This window comes from Patagioenas fasciata, chromosome 3 (genome assembly GCF_037038585.1).
Source record: "Patagioenas fasciata isolate bPatFas1 chromosome 3, bPatFas1.hap1, whole genome shotgun sequence".
NCBI lineage: Eukaryota > Metazoa > Chordata > Aves > Columbiformes > Columbidae > Patagioenas > Patagioenas fasciata.
In genome coordinates, this window is record NC_092522.1 from 44,466,947 (window position 1) to 44,479,646 (window position 12,700).

The following is a 12,700-nucleotide window of genomic DNA, read 5'->3' on the forward strand; positions in this document are numbered from 1 at the left end:
GATCCCATGCAGAATTAACACCCATGACAGTGAGTAAAACTTATGCTTTTGTTCAATGGCCCACACAAAGACAAAATTCAGTGAAAAATGGGGACCGAACCATTAACACCAGATGAGATCTTCTTGCCTGTCTGAAAAAATGAAATGAAACCCCAGATGAAAACAGAGCGCTGCTACTTATAATGTTGACACTAATTATGTTCAGCTTCAACTAAGTTGCATTTGGCAACAAACATTCTATCATCCCAAGTGGTCATGACCCTCTGCAGACAGCAGAAAATCTTCAAGAGATCCTAGACAGATTGTTGTTAAGTTTTGAGAATGAGCCTAGAAGTTATAACTTCTTGCACTTTGCATCTTTACCAGATATTGGCATTAAATTTTTTAACTGAAAACAAAATTCTGTGAGAAAACTTTACTTAGTCCTTAACCAATCTATTCAAGGAAAGTTACTTTTAGCAATTATATTGGATCTCCCCTGCTGCAGTTTTTTTTTCATTACTTCTTTTCCCATCTAGTTTATATTTTCCTCTTTGCAAAAACTTCATGGTTATGGGCTGACATTCCATTTTTCCTTAGTCTTCTCTAGACTAAACAATGCCAATTCCACCCTCCCTCATGCTGCCTCTAGACTGTTGATCATTTTTTTTTTCACTCAATTTTGGATTGTCTCCAGTGTGTCTACAGTTTTCGTGAAGTATGGTGTCCAAAACAATACTCCTTGACACTCTCCAGTGCCAAGGAAAGTGGAACAATTAATATACAGACCTTGCTTAGAACATTTGTACTCCAGGATCACTCTATTTTGCTTGAATTTGTTAATCCTTGGTAAACACAGGGAGCATCTTTATTTATAAAACTGAAAATATATGTTCGGAGATAATGTTTCCTTGTGAAGGCTGGGTTCAGGTGTAGCTTTGTGATCAGGGTCTTCAGGCCAGAAAGTTGTGAACATTTTTTTTAATATATATATGTTACTACAGGGCATGCCAGGAAACTGGGAGTTAGCTCTGATTTACTGTACAAAATGGTCCCTATTTACAGATGCTCTAGCAGGCAAATATGGTTTTCAGAGATGGATGGCATCTGTCCTATTACCCAACTTTCCAGACACAGATGAATTTGAGAGTACCTTCTCCCACCAGGAACATCAGAGCACAGATATCTTGCAAGATCCACACCCTTTTACAAAATATAAAGCTTTGTTACTTTTAGGTACCTTTAAGCTGAAACACTGTTTCATTAGTCAATTGACTTGTTGACTTCATTTCACCAAGCTCTAAGACCTTACAGGTAGCAATTTGTTGCTATTTATATTTGGTCTACTAACATAGTCTTAGCTACTGCTCTATTGAGACTAATGTAATGTTAATATTTGTTCTCACACTTGATTAAAAAAAAAAAAAAAAACAACAACAAACCCTACTATTACTTCATTGTGTTTCCTTAAATTGCATAACATTTTACAAAGAGGATTTGGGACTAATCTTAATGGGATTTACTACCAAAAATTGAGGATTATTTCCTGGTGTGAGAAAAGGCAGGAAGTATGCGGAACAGCAATACAAATGTCCCAATAATAGATAACTTACTCGTTATTCTTCCACAAATTTCTTGCATGGCATTATCAAGTAACATAACTATTATGCATCTCCTTGTCTTTCATGAGCTAGTTCAGAAAAGCATTCTTATATTTCTTCCGAAGCAAACATTTTTTTTCCGTTTATTGTCGCACAAATTTCTGAAAATAGAGAAAGACCGAAAGACTTTGTCGGTTATGTTCATGTTCAAGTAGATTACACCCACTTTGATTTTGAGACATTATTAGCTTCAGGGGTACAATAACATGCTCCTGTGTTCTGGTCAGTACTTCTAAGGCAAATTTTAATTAGCTTTAAAGAAGAAAAATATAAATAAAAGTACGCGCACTGCCATTGTGTGGCTGAATCAATTAGGACCTTGGATAAATACCACCATATCTATACCAGTACAACTTTTGCCTACTCTCACTTTCTTTTGTTAAACAATGGTTTTCCACACATAAAAGCTGTGGATAACAAATAAGTTATGGTGGTTAAAGATTTAAGAAGAGTACAGGTATATTTTTTTTAATGATTTGGCTGTCATTCTGGTATTTCTTCAGCAAAAATAATATGGAAGTCTTCCCTTCTTTGCCCTAGCCCCCATTTTAATTTATTGATTTATTGAAACAACAAAGTTCTTTGTTGCTTCTTGTCTTCTTTTTAAGTCAACAGTGACAAGTGGAGAGAAGGAATATTTTTTTACTTTTCTGGAAACATTACAGTAGACTGCAGTGGCAGTCCGATGAAGACTTCTGTTATTTCTTAGGTTATAAAGATTATTATTCTAATACTTATTTACTCAACCTTGCAGTTAGTTCACTGAAGTAATTCTTAGTCTTCAAGGCAAAAAACACTCCCTATTGAACTCCACAGCTATTAATTTCCAGTTTCATTCACTCTTTTCTTTCAAGTTGTAGACACTCTGAGCAGTGCTGGTGTAAAAGTGGAATAATAATTTCAAATATACTTATTCCAGCTTTCCTCTGCTATAGCAAAGAACAAGATTTGACTTTCATTTTCCCATGCAAAGTCATACAGCTATAATAAGCACTAAGACACTGTGAGACTAGATGCGTGAGAAAGTCTCATTTTACTTGAGACTTGCTGACTTCTGTGAAGCAACATCGCATATTGGGCTGGTGTTTTTTAAAATATCTGTATTTGTTTCTTATTCGCCCAGTACCAAGTGTAATAGATTCTTGACCTCTGGATAATATTTGAGCAACAACAGTAAGTATTGTTAACTGTTCTGTGTTAAACATGACATGCAACATTTCAAGAACAGAAGAGTTAATGACAGAAGTTTCTATTCACATCTGTTTTTTTATTTGTATTTATAATATTTGAGACTTGCACAGTTGAATACAGGAGCTAGAGGCAATCACTGGAATTCACTCAGAATGTCATATATACAGGACTGTATCTGCTAACAACTGCTGGAGAATGCTTACTGAGAAAGCCTGGGGATTCTCAAACATCTATTTCCATTGCCTAATGCAAATTCTTCTTGATGCAGCTTAAAACCATTGCCTTCTATGTCAATGCACATAAGCAGTAGTTTACTCTCTACTTTGTTGCTATCATTTATGCACCTGAATAGGATGTGGGATCAGGGTCCTTTGTCCTCAGACATGGTTGGCCACACAGGCTTGCCACTAAGCCAGCCTCCTCTGTCCCCACAAATCCATTTGCAGGTGTGGAGTTTAAATGTGGGTGTGGGGGTGTATTTTCCCTTTCTCCTTCTGTTTAAGTCCCAACTGTTTTCTGTTACATGACACACACTGAGAATTACATGTGTGAGAAGCATGCAGTCAGTAATGCAGCATCAGCAAATTCAGACCAAAACTGTGAATGAACTAGACAGAGTCCACCACAGCTTAGCTCTAGTCACTCTTTGACTTGGATTCTGTATCTCAGCCAAACATGACGGCAGCCTCTCCGCAAACCAGAGCGCAAGTTTTTAAACGTTAGTTTATCACAAATTACCCCTAGACATTACAGATTTGTGTAATTCAAATTCCATATGGTTTAAATGTCTTCCCAGACCACAGCTGCCTGTGGTAGAGCACACTAGCAGAAGTCCAGTCTAGTATTGCAGCACTGACAGGGACAATTGCAATGATCCCTAAATTAGAGTTTGCCAGTCTGGGGTCACAGTGATTTCCCCTGCAGCCCCAGCAGTAATACCTGCCACCCATCTTCCTCACAGAAGAAAGTTCACACGTGCTATGTTCCATTCAAATGCTCTCATCCTGATGATGCTCTACACTAAGTTTATAAGGATGGAAAAAGCAGAGACTGAAGCTTATTTATCCTGGAACACAGAAAACAAAGAGACTGCTTGAGTGTTAGAATGGCTAAATTGAATTAACAATCAACATCCAACACAATGCATTCAGAAACAATTAATTTGCTCAAAAAACAACTAATTGTATTTTCAACCTGAAACTGCTTGGATCTAGAGCAAGAGAGCACTGTTTCTCACAAATAGACCCCCTGGGTTTTTCCACGTATAGCTTTGTATAATTTAACTCTTGCTGCTTTTGACAAGGTATGCTCCTTGGCTGTAACAAATACCCTCCCTGCTGCATCCCCCTTCCCTAATCCTCTTTAGGGAATCAAGTCACAAGATAATATTAGGCTGCTGCGAAAAATACTGTGATTTTAGGTAAATTGAGACCATTTGTTATTAAAGTACACACAAATGGGACTAAACCTCAAGTAACTAAATGTAATAAACACTAGATAATGTGAGGAGGTTGGAGTGTTGTAAAGGTCTGACACAATGTTTGTGAGAAATTTATTCACAAAAAAATTACAAAAATTAGCTTCAGGTCCACAGGCATGTGGCTTTCTAAAACTGTGGGTAGGATCATTTAATTTTCTACCACTGAATAGTCTCTTACAGTGGTCTGTTCATTGCTTTCTTCCTCCTGTTTCCCACCTCTCTCTCCATTAACTAGATAAGACCAGCCCAGAAGAAAATGAGTCACAATACCATTGCAGGTATTGGGGAGTCTGATCCACTGAAGTTATCCCTGGCCTCTTCTTTCTGCATCTTGACAGTGTTTAAAAAGATGAAAACCTACCAAGTTGCTTGTGATAAGGTGGCCTGATCAGAAAATCTGAAGATGACAGTCAGTCTTAAGGGAGTAGCCAGACTCGTGTCAACATCTGCCATCTTATGGTTTCAAAATATAAAACATTTTTCTAAAAACCTTCTTCTTAATGTGATCATTGTGCAGTGGATTAGGGGTGGGGCAAATTGTACATGTAAAAGAATCAAACTGTAATTCCTCTCTCAACATGCCCTGGTCGCAGGCAGCTCTGATAGTCCCTGAACAGTAGAAGATATGATTCTGTTTTTTTTCTTTTCCCCCTAACATACCCTGGATTTATCTGTTACTATACTGAAATTAATGTAAAAGTTACTTAGTTGCAATGTACACTAGTGGATGTAAATGTACTTAAATTCAATCCAAGAATCCATGAACCTGGAACGTTCCCTTAATGGCACATTTCTGAAAAAGACTGAAAATATCCCTCTGCTCTTTACATTTCAGTTTAATATAAGCCTCTCTCTTTTTATATTAAAAATGGAAGGCAGAGTTCAGCTTCCTGTGAGCACACATCTTCCTTCCAGTGCTCAAAGTCAGGGGCGATATCGTTTCAGGACTCTGGCATTGGCAAAATGTGTATGCCAGACACAGGAAACCAAGAAAAATAAGACAAACTACAGAAACTTCCAAAATTGTATCGTTTTTATAGTTTAGTGAGGAGATGAATGTTCTCACTGTGACTGACCTCCAAGAACTAGATTTCTAAGCCAATACAAATATTAGTGCTTTTTTTTTTTTTTTCAGTCTCTGAACAGCCATATAATATTAGACACAGGACAATCCAGCTTATTTTGATCAGCTTTTAGACCATTAATCAATCTCTACTTTGCTTAGCAACTCCAGATGAGAACAGGTTTGGTTTGGTTGATTGTTTTTTTTAATACTGATCACCTTCTAAAAAATAAATAAATAAATATTCAGTTGTTTCTTATACTTTGCAATCATAATCTTAGAAATCAGTGTTCGCTATATTTACTCTAGAAACAATTTACAAATTGATATTATGTTATTTAGTTCTAGGGAAGAAGTTTTTAAAAATATCCATTGTCATTGAAGTGAGCATTGAAGGTCATTGTATTTGCTAATAAAAACAGTTTTATTATACTGAAGTTAGTATTAACTAATTTTAAATAGCCTTGACTGGAGAAAAATAAATTATTTGGTTTAGCCAAATTAGTTAATTGATTAAAAAAATGATGCTAATGGTATAAACATGGCTGGTAACTGAACTCAAAACACCCACTTTCACATGCATTCACTGAATGCCTTGAGCAAACAATTATCTGCTCAAAGCATATTTGCCAACTGTTCTACTTAAAAACATTTCTATTTGTGTCACATAAATGATTTCTGTGACAGGCATTTTTCCCAGTTTGGTCATAAATTTTAAACAATAGAATAATGAACAAGACAGCTATAGTCTGGATTTTCAGTAACTTAACCTTCTGTACTGAAATTTAGTATTGTTTTAGGCAGTATTACTAGCCCCTATACAGCAACAACTGTTTCAGCTGTTCCAGGTGTGGTAACAATGCCAATTAACCAAATTAAGAAGTTGGTACTGTATTCTCGATTCCTAGATTCTTCCCAAATCAAGAAATCACAACTCTACACACAAGTGTATTTATTCAGGTTGAGAAGAGTTCCCTCTTTGTCTGATGGGTATAAATATAAATGTGATACAAATATCTTTTTCCTTGACTACAAAAGATCACAATCATTAAGTGATTATTACACAATCAAGGTATGTTCAATCTCCAACTGAATCAACTGTAGGTAATCAATACTAGAAGATGCTGAACCTCTCTCAGAAGTCATTTATTGGCTTTTTGAGCAGCAGTATGCCAAGTCCCTGATGTTTCAGCACTTGCATGCAAAAGCAAACTGGAGAATTAAGTGTCAATCCAGGTACAGAGCAGAATCTCCCATCTACCATTTGGCTTTGTGCCAACATAATACTGGTTATAGAGGAAACACTGCCATCAGTCTAAACAAGTATTTAAACAAGTCCTTAACTATTGTAAAAATACAACAATACCAAAAGGCTCCACATATCAGCCTTCTTTCTTTTAGGGAAAACAATAAGTAGGTTCTCAGCTCATGAGTTCATGAAAAAGAAAAAAATAGTGAGAGAAGTGAATGATCCTTATCCTGAGATTCGTGCTGAACCATTACAGGATCTCCTGAAACATGGGCCTCTCCATTAAGTGACAACGATGAACTGTCTTGTGTGCTCCTCTTATCCCACAGGAATTTAGACGTATCAATAATAATTCCCTTAGCATATTTTAATATAAACTCGCAGCAGCATATAACCATGCCACTAACTGTATAATTTTTAGCTTTTCTTTCATTAGTCTTGAACATGTACTCTCCCAGTTCCATGATTGTATTTTAGTAAATTTCAGCTGTACTTATCCTAATTCTTGCAGCTTCTATTTGAGCTAGATAGATCAGAAAAATTGTATGGACAAGGACAATTTCAACCGTGTTTTGTTTGTTTGTTTGTTTGTTTGTTTTTTGCATCACTTCAACTCAATTGCTTGTAGTATCAACAAGGATAACCCACTTGTCACAATACACTTCCTTGCAGTTCAAAATGGTGTCACTTTTGGATAAAAAAATGTAGGCTCCATGTTACAGTTACAAACAAGTAACTAAGTAATCAGTCTAGCATTTGGAATATGCCTCAAATCCTTTGTCTCTAGACACAAACATTCTTAAAATATCTGCAGACCTTCCCTTAGAGAGTAGGACTGGAACGTTTCTTACTCTCATTACAGAAACTACAAAGCAAGCATGGGAAATTAAGAAGTTTGCCCAAGGTGTCTTAGGTGACAACAGCAAGGCAGGAATTCCAATGGACTTCTACAGGCACATGAGCAACTTAAATATGTTGGTATACAAAACTGTTCCAGCTTATCCAGTTTGGAAAGAAACAGTAAACATCTGGAGTAAATACTTGAAAAATGCCCTAGTCAATGCTATTCTTGATAACTTGGTTAACTAACTATGAAATATTGTTAAGATGTAATTTATTTTCTGTTTACTACTTGCAATTCTCTCACTTTAGAGTGTAAGGAAAAAAAAAAGCTTTTGCATACCTCATCTAAAACCAAAATTAAACAAGAAGGCTTTTCAAATAGAAGGAGCAGGAAGGGTAATTGTATCTTAAATTGCTACTAAAATGCTCTAAAGTTTCACTGCAAGCATTGGAGGAATTAAAAATATATCACCTTGATTTTTAAGTTTCTAGGAAGTAATCTTATAGAGCTTCAAAAATTAAAGCTAATTAAACAAGATAACACATCACATACATTTTGAAGTGCAATCCAACGCTCTGTTTTTCTCTCACTAGACAGCATTTTAAAATTGTTGTTTGGAGAGTGCTAATTAGTAAGAAAATGGTAATTTTTTTTTTTAATTTTATTTTTTGAATGTTTAGTTTTCAAGTAGGAAAATTCTCTGCTGTTGACAGCCAAAAACTTCAGTGGTCTGTGCAAAGTTAATTGATCCATTATTCTAATTTGTAACCAGGTCCGAATTGTTATAAATATGTTTACAGAAGGACCAAGGGGGAAGCTGCACAGTTTTTTCTGTTACTGTCAATATAAATATTCCATCTTAAAGAAACGAAAGCCAACCAATTAACAAACAAACAAAATCCCCACAAAACATTGTAAGATCTAAGACTTGTTTCTTTCTCTTGCTACTACAGAAGTACTGACACCTTCTGGCAGTGAGGGAGGTGGCCAGAGAAGAGTTTCTGATCCACTTGCAGCTGTAAAAAATTGCCAAAAATAAAATTCACTTAGCTTCAAAGTGGTAAACTCTACTATAATTTCAGAAGCTCTCTCACACAGAGTTTAATATTGACTTCCGCTGAGTACTAACAAATAATTAATGAGCAAAGATAATAGTCATTTCAGAGAAATCAATAAGTCCAATTAGTATGAGCTTAGAAGAAATACTTTGGGTCACTCCCTTGATTTATTTTTACAACATGAGGTAAATAACAGATAAATATTGTTGAACCGACCTCCTTTAATACAGTAGACAAAAGTAACACAAGCCAATGGATGAAAGACAAGCTAAATTTGAAAAACTAAGAAGCCATCATTTGAGAGCTTGTGCTATTACAAGTGTTCCAATAATGTCTCTGCTGCAAGTAGCTAAACTGGATGTTTGCTCAAAAACAAACTCTGATGCTTTAACATACTGGACTTGAAAGGAGCTAAGCAAAATCCTAAATCTGTGTTTGGCATGTGCTGTAGAAGGCTCATTTTAACTCCTATTGTTTTTAAAGTAATGCAAATAATAAAACTTCTAATCTTCCCAAACTCAGTCCCCATTTCTCTTGTTGGTACACTCCCTATGTACCTCTAACATTGAGTGCTTTGCTCCAAGTCCTATGTACATTTGTAACATTAAACGCAGTTACTTCGAAGACATTAAAAAAGCCTTGCCAAAACAGGACCTCACGCAGGTACCTGCCACGATCCAAATCCAGAATTTTACATCTGTTAAAAGTAAGATTTTGCCTGGAGCACAGGAGTCTGGGAAGAATGAGAGTTATTGAAATAGAAACTCATCCCTGACAAGTGTTTTATGCCACTGACTTAATGTTTCCTCCAGTCTCTGGTATAAAGGAAGAAAATGTGTAGTCTCACTTACCACAGAAAAGAGCTGGAGAGCAGCAGTACTCTCAAACAGTGCATTTTGGGATGAATAAGCTAAACTCAGCAACGAAAACAAGGAAGAAGGTCCTACTCCAAATGGCGCAGTAACTTACGTCATTCACAGAACATTATTATTCAGTCTACATTCAAGGTGAAAATTTAGTTTTAAGAAGTAACCACAGATGCTCTGAAATATCATCATAGAAGTAATTTAGATGCAACATATACCTAAAACATCAGATTTTAAACAAATAGAATGGTATATTTTATTATATTACATAAGCTAGGCAAGGCACAGTAGTCATATCCCAATCCATTTCTTACAGAAGTCATTAATTGTACCTTAAACTAACTTACGTTCTTGAAAAATCAGACAAAATACACTCCATACATAGATTATGCATTCTGCAGACAAAAAGAGGATGTGAACAGTTTTAAACACATGCCTTGAGCATGGAACTCCTCCATCTCTACTAGAATTTTGAGCTGAAAAGGCTATTACACAGTATTCGTAATATGAAGAAAAATACCTACTTAACTCTTCTGCAGTAGTTCCAGAGGAATCGCACCTATAGCTAATACCTCACTGTGCAAACACATCAAGAGAGGCAACCTTTTCTCAAGTCTGTCTTTCATTCAAAGCAAATATTACCACATCAGCCAAAAAGAATAGTCTTAAACTTCTGAATAATTCTGAAAAGTTACTTTTCTACTTGAGCTCGAAGGAGATAAGTTTTAAGTATCTATAGACGTGCAGCTATATGTGCACATTTCTCCAGCATAGTTACCTCCTGCTGTAAGTATTCTCTACCTCTTCTGATTTTCAAGAGTCCCTCGATCCTGTTTCCTAGACATTTGCTTTGTTGTTAACTTTCGTTGCTGTTATTCCTTCTTATGCTGAATTCTGTTATAACATTTTTCCTCACCTCTTCCCTGTCACCTTTAAGTTTTCATCATCCAATACAACCTTTTATTATGTACAGAATTCATGCTATTTCTGGCACAGTGTAGACACAGTCTCTGCAGAGTCACAGTCCCTCTGTCTTATATTCCCTGCCTGCTCTATTCTATGTATTCAAAAGGCTCTGTGCCATATGGGCTACCCTGCAGATATTGAAGCTGGTGTGACTTACCAGATGCCACTAAAAAGGAAATAAAGGCTTCATCTAGAGACCCTTCTAAAATTCTCAATACAATTTTGTTTAGGCATCCATGATTCCGAAGACATGTCATCAGTATTTTTCAGAGAATCTTGAAGCCTGTATTTGTGATGGCTGGTCTTTAAGAGTACTTATATCTATGTACTCCAGTAGAAATAGTAACTCAATGGTAGCCCATCCTACAACTGCATAGCACTTTTGAGCTAACTAATTCAGGAACTGTTTTAGTCCCACCTTCACTTCCCCACACCTCTCTCCTGTCCCTTTGCTACAAGCTTAAAGCTCTTTCTGAATCTGTTCTTGAAACCACATTGCCTGGATTCTATACCAGCTACCCAGCTGACAGAAATATTCTGACACCCTGTCATTTCACTGCCAAACTCAAAGGTATGTAATAACATGAAAAAGCCACAGGAGTAACAAGTATATTTTTTTCTACATTGCTACAACCAAATCCTGGGCTGCTGCAGCCAGATTCAGGCCTGTTATCAGTATAAAATGACCTCTACTGGTCAGAAAGAGATTCTCCCCTTTTTCTTCCCTCCTATGTTGATAATTCTAATTTAGTACCATATCATTCCTAGACCAAAACATTGTTGAAACAATCAACTGGTAGTTATTCTTTGATGGAAGTAGTAAGAGCAAAGGGTTGTCTCTTAGCTTCATCAACTCAGAATCATAATTTTGTTGGTAACAAAAAAAAAGTTGAGACACAAATTGATACATAAAATCTGAATAACCTGAGCTTATAGTACTCTCAAAGTAACAGTATGTCAATAAGAAATATACCACAGTATTGAAAATTCATTAAAATACTATTATTTAAATCTAACAACTGTTTTTACTATCTGTTTGCAATGCCCTATGGTATTCCAATATTCTTCAGTCCCATGAAAATAGCCAACTATTGTATTGATATGTATGAGAAGGAACATGTAGTTAACAACAACTGTGGTAATTGGAACAAAAAGATTTGAGCAGAAATAGCTGAATTTAAACAAGTCACTTACCTGCAGCTTCAAAACCATTACTTGATTTGGATGATCACGAACTCTCATATTAATGCTCTGTGACAATGAATATTTGGAGTTCATACAAGTATTCTGCTGAAGGAATGGTTAATCAGCACTTTCAAAAGTGAATCTTGCTTAGACCACCATTAGTAAATTTAGTTTTTCTAAGCCAGATTCACTATTTTCATAGGATATGGCAATGACATCTATTTTGTAAGAATGCTTTGAAATCCTCCTGATAAAATTAGAGAACATTAGTTATAGAAACTAAAGAAAACAAGTGAAAATAATTAGACTTAAAAAGAAACAACATGCATAAAGACATATGCCTCCAGGCTGCCATCTGCTTTCATTTTCTCCTACTCACTTCTTGTTTTCCAACCATCCTCAAACTCCAGCTTTCAAATGCCTTCTTTTTAAAAACAATCAAACTCTCCAAGTTTATTTCTTATTTTTTTTCTTTTTTTGGAGGGCACATCTTATGTTATCTCCCCCTCCTCTTCCCCCCCCTCCCTTATAAGCTGTAAAAATTTCTCCTATTTTGATACTGAGTATTTTTTACTATGGGATATGACCCTACACAGAATCAATTTTATCTCAGGAATAAAGTCTTGCACAAATTCATTTGCACATATGTTATTGTATCTTTCATAAAACAAGCACTAACCTAAGAACACCACACTTAACTATAAAACTTATATGCTATTATTACATGCTTACATATATACTTACATGTAGTGTAACAGAGACCCCTATTAGCTGCTTTCTAAAAACAATCCCCTCTAATATGAAGTCAAAATCCAAGACCTCCAAAACACAAACCAGAAATTATACAGAAGGATTTTTAAGAAAACTACTTCAAGACCACACAATGTTACACAATTAAGAAGTACTTCTGCATGAATAATACCCCCAATAAGTACCATTACATGCTCTGACTTCCTATGGTTTTTAAGCCATCAATTATATTTCTTCTCTCCTGTCCATATAGGAATATACAGGAAAAAAAACAAAAAACCAAAAAAAACAGGGCACCCTTTTGTAACAAAATAGTGTCAATATGTATGTACATACAACATTCACTTTATTTCCTCTGATTCTCCGGATAAGCTAGAGTAAAACAAGAGACATTGCCAATAAATGAAC